At 38.5% G+C, this 7,334-nt stretch overlaps 1 long non-coding RNA gene across 1 annotated transcript; it reads right to left on the bottom strand.

Moving 5' to 3' along the window:
• Positions 1-5,986: 5,986 nt before the first annotated feature.
• LOC306991032 lies at positions 5,987-6,994 on the bottom strand. The gene is made up of 3 exons (XR_013796017.1): positions 6,800-6,994; positions 6,312-6,432; positions 5,987-6,203 (listed from the first exon to the last, which is right to left on the bottom strand). It is a non-coding gene; the product is annotated as an uncharacterized lncRNA (long non-coding RNA).
• Between the last annotated feature and the right edge of the window lie 340 nt (positions 6,995-7,334).

The following is a 7,334-nucleotide window of genomic DNA, read 5'->3' as shown; positions in this document are numbered from 1 at the left end:
TTGATTTCTACTGTTTATGCGCCTCAGGCGCCTCGCGTTTTTGGAGTTTAAAAAAATCAACTCCGAGCGGTAAAAGTGTTTTTTCCACTGTCCAATTGAATGAATGGAGAGGCGGGTCTTCCGTTGTAGTGATGAAAGCTACAGTTGCTTTGAACGCCGGAGAGTGTGATGATGGAGGATAAACTTGTGGTGCTCTCGCGGGTTACCAGGAGCTTAACGACTTCAGGAATCGTAATGTTAACAGAAAGTAAACAATGTTAATAAAAGGCTGATTTAACGTTTACTTGACTGACAGGACAGCTGTTTCTGTGTTTGCCTAGCAGCCAACATAAAACGCAGATCACTGCTCGTTCTGTGTGATTGGAACGATCACTGGTGCTGTTCTCTCAGGTTTCATCGAAAATATCTTAATTTGTGTTCTGAAGATGAACGGAAGTCTTACGGGGTTGGAATAACATGAGTAATTACTGACATAATTTTTTGGTGAACTAACCCTTAAACACAGTTTTCATTTCATTTAAAGGGCATATTGCAGGTTAGAGTACCCAGTGCGCCAATGTATAGAACAATAATGTAGGAACTAGATTTAAATATAAACATATACTTACAAAACGCTATTTAGGCTTCTGGAGTCATTTTTGTGAGAAAATTTTACTTCCGCATTTGAAAACCGCCAAACCGGAAGTGACGTAGCATGGGGGAGAGCGGTCAAAGTAAACAATAGGAAAGCAATGGATCGCAATGACAGATCGGACGCTGTGGAAATTGTAGCCTAAATGTTTACTCGTATGACGGACCTCAGCCATATAATTATGTGCCTGATATGAAGCCAAGAGAGTAAACAGGCCAGGATTAGACAAAACAACGGTCAGAGGAGACACATTGAGCTGTGATGTGAGGAGAACAGGGCAGGAGTCGGGTCTCGATGAGAGAACAGTGTTAGCTTATAGATGTATTCACGTTAGCCGACGATATGTATAACACTATGCTCAGATCACAATTTTGTAATTATTTGTCAGGCAATAGCAAAGCTAGTATTTAGACCCTTACCTGCATGTGTGTGTCAGCCATTAGGAGACAGTTTCCAGAGAAAGAGGGACATTATAAAGGTTTTGAATGGCCCCACTTGGTGATAATGAATAAAAAAATAATCACAATCACAACTTTCTTACTGTATAAAAACTTTATATGTAGAAACAGCCAACACAAACATTAAAATTCGGAGTACAGATTGAAAATGAACATAATTATATAGGCTAATAATAATAATAAGTGTCGGCTGCAGACTTGCAAGACATTACAAGTTTATGGAGTATACGTTAATGAATTAAATTAAGACAAGGCACATTTTGTAAAACAAATGTACAATAAGTGATCTCTGACGGATCCGTGAGCGTCATGTTTCCCACCGGTGGCCGACCCACATGCTGACGGCGGACCGGGCGACCAGATGAAGGAGCCGGGACAGTGTGCACATATCGCCGTAACCAGGGATGTAGTGGAGGCTAAACGCACGTAAACGCCGTTTGGGCACCTCCAAAAATTCTGAAATAGCGTTTATCCACCTCCAAAGTGCGTTTATCCACCTCTAAACTGCGTTTATCCACCTCTAAATAGCATATAGTTCCTAAGCCATTTTAAATTAAGCAGGCTATGTCGTTTTAGTTTCATATTGTTCATTATTAGTTTCATTTGTTAAACCTAAGACGAAGTCTTTCATTTTGCGCTGCATTACTGTCAGTAGCCGCGCGGGTTAAACCATAATAATACAGGACTAGCCTAAGATTATCACAAATAAACACAAGATTTTGACGCATATCCAAGCGTTTGTGGAGTGGAGTGTGAGCGCGCACTGCATGGCACGGACGCGCGGGAGCGAACACTTATCAACAGTGAAACAATTTAAAATACTCTATCATTTCTGGTCATACAGAAAATAATAATACATTATTCGCAACTACTTTTATTTGTGTAAACTCGCAATAACAAGAAACGTTGTGCTTTTGTCAAATAAAATAAAACAATCAGGCGCGCTTTCATGATCTCCGTGAACTGGAGCGCGAGAACTGAAACTAAATATAGCCTATATGTAGGCTAAAGCTTGAAATGTCCACTTCAAAACGAACAAATTCGAATCGAAAGCTAATACCTTCTGATTATGTAATCCGTATGAAAGGTGCATTTCTCTCTAAAAGCGCATCTGCTTAACAGCGGAGATGGAGATGTGTTTTTAACCGACACTGATTTAGAAAACAATAGTTTATTAATAAACAATTAAAATGCCTCGTTATTTTTTCAGACACATTTATTATCATTAGGCTAGCCTATAAATCACCTTTCTGTAGGCTGTGGTTCCAGAGACATAGGCTATGGCTCTTCTCATTCACCTTACCGGGTGACCACGTCGTGGTTCACCAGAATTTATAGTTTAGGCTACCCACCTCTTTTTTTACCACTACACCTCTGGCCGTAACGTTAACTCATCATATCGCCGGGATTATAATCATGCAGTCTATAGTGAACGCTAAAAGCAGACGCAGAAGCGAAGTCCCGTCTCTTACCCTGCACAAAACGCACACAAACACGGAAGATAGCACCGTCCTTTATCTTGTTCGGAAACCTGTGGACTCGATGTCCTGACAGGCCATAATTCACAGTCATTTATCACGATAATTATTAATTGAAATACAATAACCACCGAAAACACACTGAATCACGACCGCTTCAACATAATACCAGCCTACTCTGCACTGAGCGAACGCAGAGCCCGGCAAACGACTCCCCATTGTGACGTAATATGACGCGATGGTGAAAAAAAAGCGCTTTTTCAACACGGTTGAGGAAACTGTCACGTTTTCTACTAAATTTGTGCCCTTATGTCTGGCAAAACAATTTTTAATCATGCATTTACTCTTCATATGGTATTTTCACACAAGGTTATATATTAATTCTGAAAAAAAAAAAACCTGCAATATGCCCTTTAAATGTTTACATGAAAATATTTGTAGTTGTTTTTTTTAAGCTATTATGTAGCGTTTAAAATGTATGATAATCATGAAATGTTCTACTTTTTGATGTGATGTAAAAGTGCGCTTATAATTCACATGGTTGTTTTAATAAAAAAATAAAGTTGAACGAATGGTGCAGAATTGTTTTTCTAACCTTAAAATAACATTTTCACATGAAAGACAGTGGACATTTTAATGTTCTTTGAATGTTGTATTGTTAATAACATTTTGGGGGGAAACGTTGCAGGAACGTTATGCTTACCTTAAGATAATGTTCCAGCAACGTTATGCCAATGTTCCAGCAATGTTATGTGAACGTTCCGACAACATTATGCTAACCTTAAGATAACGTTCCATGAACGTTATGCTAACCTTAAAATAACGTTCCATGAACGTTATGCTAACCTTAAGAATGTTCCAGCAACGTTATGCTAACATTCTAGCAACGTTATGCTAACCTTAATATAACATTCCAGCAACGTTATGCTAACCTTAAGATAATGTTCCAGCAACATTATGCTAACATTACAGCAACGTTATGCTAACCTTAATATAACGTTCCAGCAACGTTATGCTAACCTTAAGATAATGTTCCAGCAACGTTATGCTAATGTTCCAGCAACGTTATGCTAACCTTAAGATAATGTTCCAGCAACGTTATGCTAATGTTCCAGCAACGTTATGCTAATGTTCCAGCAACGTTATGCTAACGTTCCGGCAACGTTATGCTAACGTTCCGGCAACGTTATGCTAACGTTCCGGCAATGTTATGCTAACGTTCCGGCAACGTTATGCTAGCGTTCCGGCAACGTTATGCTAGCGTTCCGGCAACGTTATGCTAACGTTCCGGCAACGTTATGCTAACGTTCCGGCAACGGTATGCTAACTTTCCGGCAACGTTATGCTAACGTTCCAGCAACGTTATGCTAACCTTAAGATAACGTTCCAGCAACGTTATGCTAACGTTCCAGCAATGTTATGCTAACGTTCCAGAAACGTTATGCTAACGTTCCAGCAACGTTATGCTAACCTTAAGATAACGTTCCAGCAACATTATGCTAACGTTCCAGCAATGTTTTGCTAACATTAAGAAACCATTCCAGCAACGTTAAGCAAACTGGACATTTCAACGTTTTTAGAACATTTCAAATCAACGTTCCCACAACGTTCTCAGAACATAATTTTGTTAGCTGGGTAGAACAATGTTTATGCTGTAAAACACTGTAGGAAATAATTGGTGTGAGCCTTCTGATGTCTAAATTATGTATAGTAACGTTTATAATATTGAGTTAAGAAGAGTTAATATCGTGCTCAGGAGACCATGTGCGGATGCTATTGTGTAGTAGCCTTGTCTGGCCAGAGGATGTCGGCCATTGCTCCTTCTGTAAACCCCTTTTAATACAGTCTCATGTAAACTGGTCTGTGAGTGAATATTTCTTCAAAGAGTAATATCCTCGTTTATGTAAGTGTAGATTATGTTTAAAGGGACATACTGTAGCAATGTTTATTGGGATAGCTATTTATGTTTGATGATCCTGATTTGTATTATGTGTGTGTGGATGTTGCATAGTAGGCTAATTTAAGTAGGCCTGTAGGCTAAGTGTTTAAATGACAGTAGCCTACCTAATGGTGATTTATTTGTTTGCTATCAGACTATAATTACAATACTGGATATTGGAATGTTCTGATGAGTAGCTACAGCTGGAGCTCAATACAGTTAAAAGAAGAAATGACATCTCCTCGTCTTTATTCCTGTGTCCTGACTGATACACCATCCTGTTTACTGGCTGAAAACCTTGATGAACTAGCCCTACTTGAATACCTCACTAACATCAACTTTATTGATTCCAACTGCAACGGTATTTTGATTTATTGCATGGCAGGCTGTCGCGCTAATCGCAAAGCAACAAACTCATGACAACCTTAAATAAAGTAAAAAATTACTCTTTTCAACCCACCTAACAGTGTTTATTAAAACCGAAAGTAAGCTAAGTTTGTTTTCACAGGTAGCCTACCTGGAAAGAAGTCCAATAGGCTATATAATTTGTAAAGAATGATGCTATGGATTCCCGTCTCATTTTCGCGTATAAATTGCACGATAAAAACACTGCGTGCTAGAGACGCATTTAGTGTGACCACGGGCGCGCACCCAACTGAAGATGCCAGATGACGTAGGCTCATCGTATCCATTAAGCGCTTGTTGTTCGCAATCTCATGAATAAATACAATAAAACCAATGTGTGCATCACCAAATTAATAGTCATTAGAATGATTACAAACTGTTACGACAGGCAGTGTCAACGTGATACAACACCTTTATTTTATTTGAATTATTCATGATTAACCCAAGCACTATGCTGCGCTTACCTCATCAGCCACCATAAGCCAACAACATTGACGGAAGGGTAACTTGCAATAAAACGGAATAGATCACGAGTGTAGCACTCCAAATCTATCTAACTTTTTAGCGAGAATATAGCATAAATAATCTGTTGTTCTGTGTAGTATTATTAAAATATATTTAAATAATTGTTGGTCCTATATTCATGGTTTCACATTTGAATATCCATTGTAAAATGTCAGTTAACCCTTTAATGTTCACTCCAAGAAAAAAAACAATGTAAAAATTACTTGTTTGCATTTTTTAGGTTATTGGGGCACTAATAACACAATTAATAAAAATAAATAATTATATACCACCCAGTTTTTTAAATATAGGCCTCTACCAAATGGTTGAGATGCTGCTTTACCATCAAGCAGCATCTCAACCATTTGGTAGAGATGCTGCTTGATGGTAAAATGACCTATTACATAATTATAAATGTATAATAGTATTTAAATGATAATTTAATACCTACACAGACAAAAACAACGTTGAAAATGTAAAAATACCATGAAACAATTAATGTCAAGTACATTTCATTTCAACAAAAGAACTTGAACTCAAAAACTAAACATCTTTCAAATAAAATGCGCAAACAAAATAGGACCTATGGTAAAATCGGTCAGGGCTCCCATCACACTGCTGATTATCATTGAAGTGAATGTAGCGACGTAATTGCTTGAATCTCCTCTGCGGCATGATATCAGCAATCACGTTGAAGCGTGATGCAGGGTGCCAGTAGTCCTCCATGGCCGGGAAGTTGAAAACACCCATCAAAAGTAGCATAGCAAGGAAATCTCCATCTTTTGCTTCTAAAACACAGAAATACAAGGCAGGAATAAGGAAATGATGCACCATTATATATATAAATGCCAGCATGTTACAAAAATCATACATATTAAATGATACGATACAGGTACCTCACGATTCAATTCTGTGGCGATATGTGGTCCACGATATGATAATATCACGATTCGCGATATCTACGATATTCAATATATTGGAAGAAATTTCATCAACGATATATCACGATATATGTGACTGAAAAGAAAAAGAAGGAATAAGGAAATTTTATGTATTTATTAATGCCAACATTTCCAACATTGTACAAAGAAATATGCATTTGCATAACTCACTGCCTTGACGATATCCATATGGGGCTATACCTCAGTGGTAGCAACCATACAGCGTGCGCATACACTGTTACACACACACACACACTCTCTCTCTCTCTCTCTCTCTCTCTCTCTCTCTCTCTCTCTCTCTCTTTATGTTGAACGGAATGCCTACCGTTCTCTGCTTTTCAACGAATCATTTGCACACACATTCTGTCATTTTTCTATCTGAAGCTAACGTTATGCCTGCAACATTGAAAGCTCCGGTCTCTGTGTTTAGCGCGAATGCTCACGTGATTGCCGCCGGCTCGGGATAAAATTTGTGCAGGACAGTCGTGCCGTGTACCAGCTGCTTTGACACGATTATCAGTTTAACTGACTCGTAATGTGTGCAATATCTCACGACCTCCAGAGTGTCCGAACTCGCACCGTGTACTGTGTTCTTCACCGGCCGCTGTTTGCGCCACTTTACCCCTATTTACTCGAACAGCGCCCCCCGCAAACAGAATGGTAGATATTGGGTAGTGACAGTGACACAGACAACGGGTAAATTAATCATTTTGTTTTGTAATAAAATATCGATATTGGGCGTTAGTGTATCGATTATTTATTGCGACAGAGAGCACAACAATATATTGCAATATCTATTTTTTTTCCCACCCCTAATATTAAACCATTTAAGTATAATAACACTATAACTGTAACATATTGATAACAATGCATGAACAGCAGCGATTTTAGTTTGTCCACGGAGATATCATGGCTTTTGAGCGAGCGAAGCATAATAATTGCTCAATAATTGGATGTACAAATGAACACCGAAGCCTT

Source organism: Phoxinus phoxinus (genome assembly GCF_949152265.1).
Source record: "Phoxinus phoxinus genome assembly, chromosome: 2".
NCBI classification, from domain to species: domain Eukaryota; kingdom Metazoa; phylum Chordata; class Actinopteri; order Cypriniformes; family Leuciscidae; genus Phoxinus; species Phoxinus phoxinus.
This window is presented reverse-complemented; position numbering and strand designations above follow the sequence as displayed.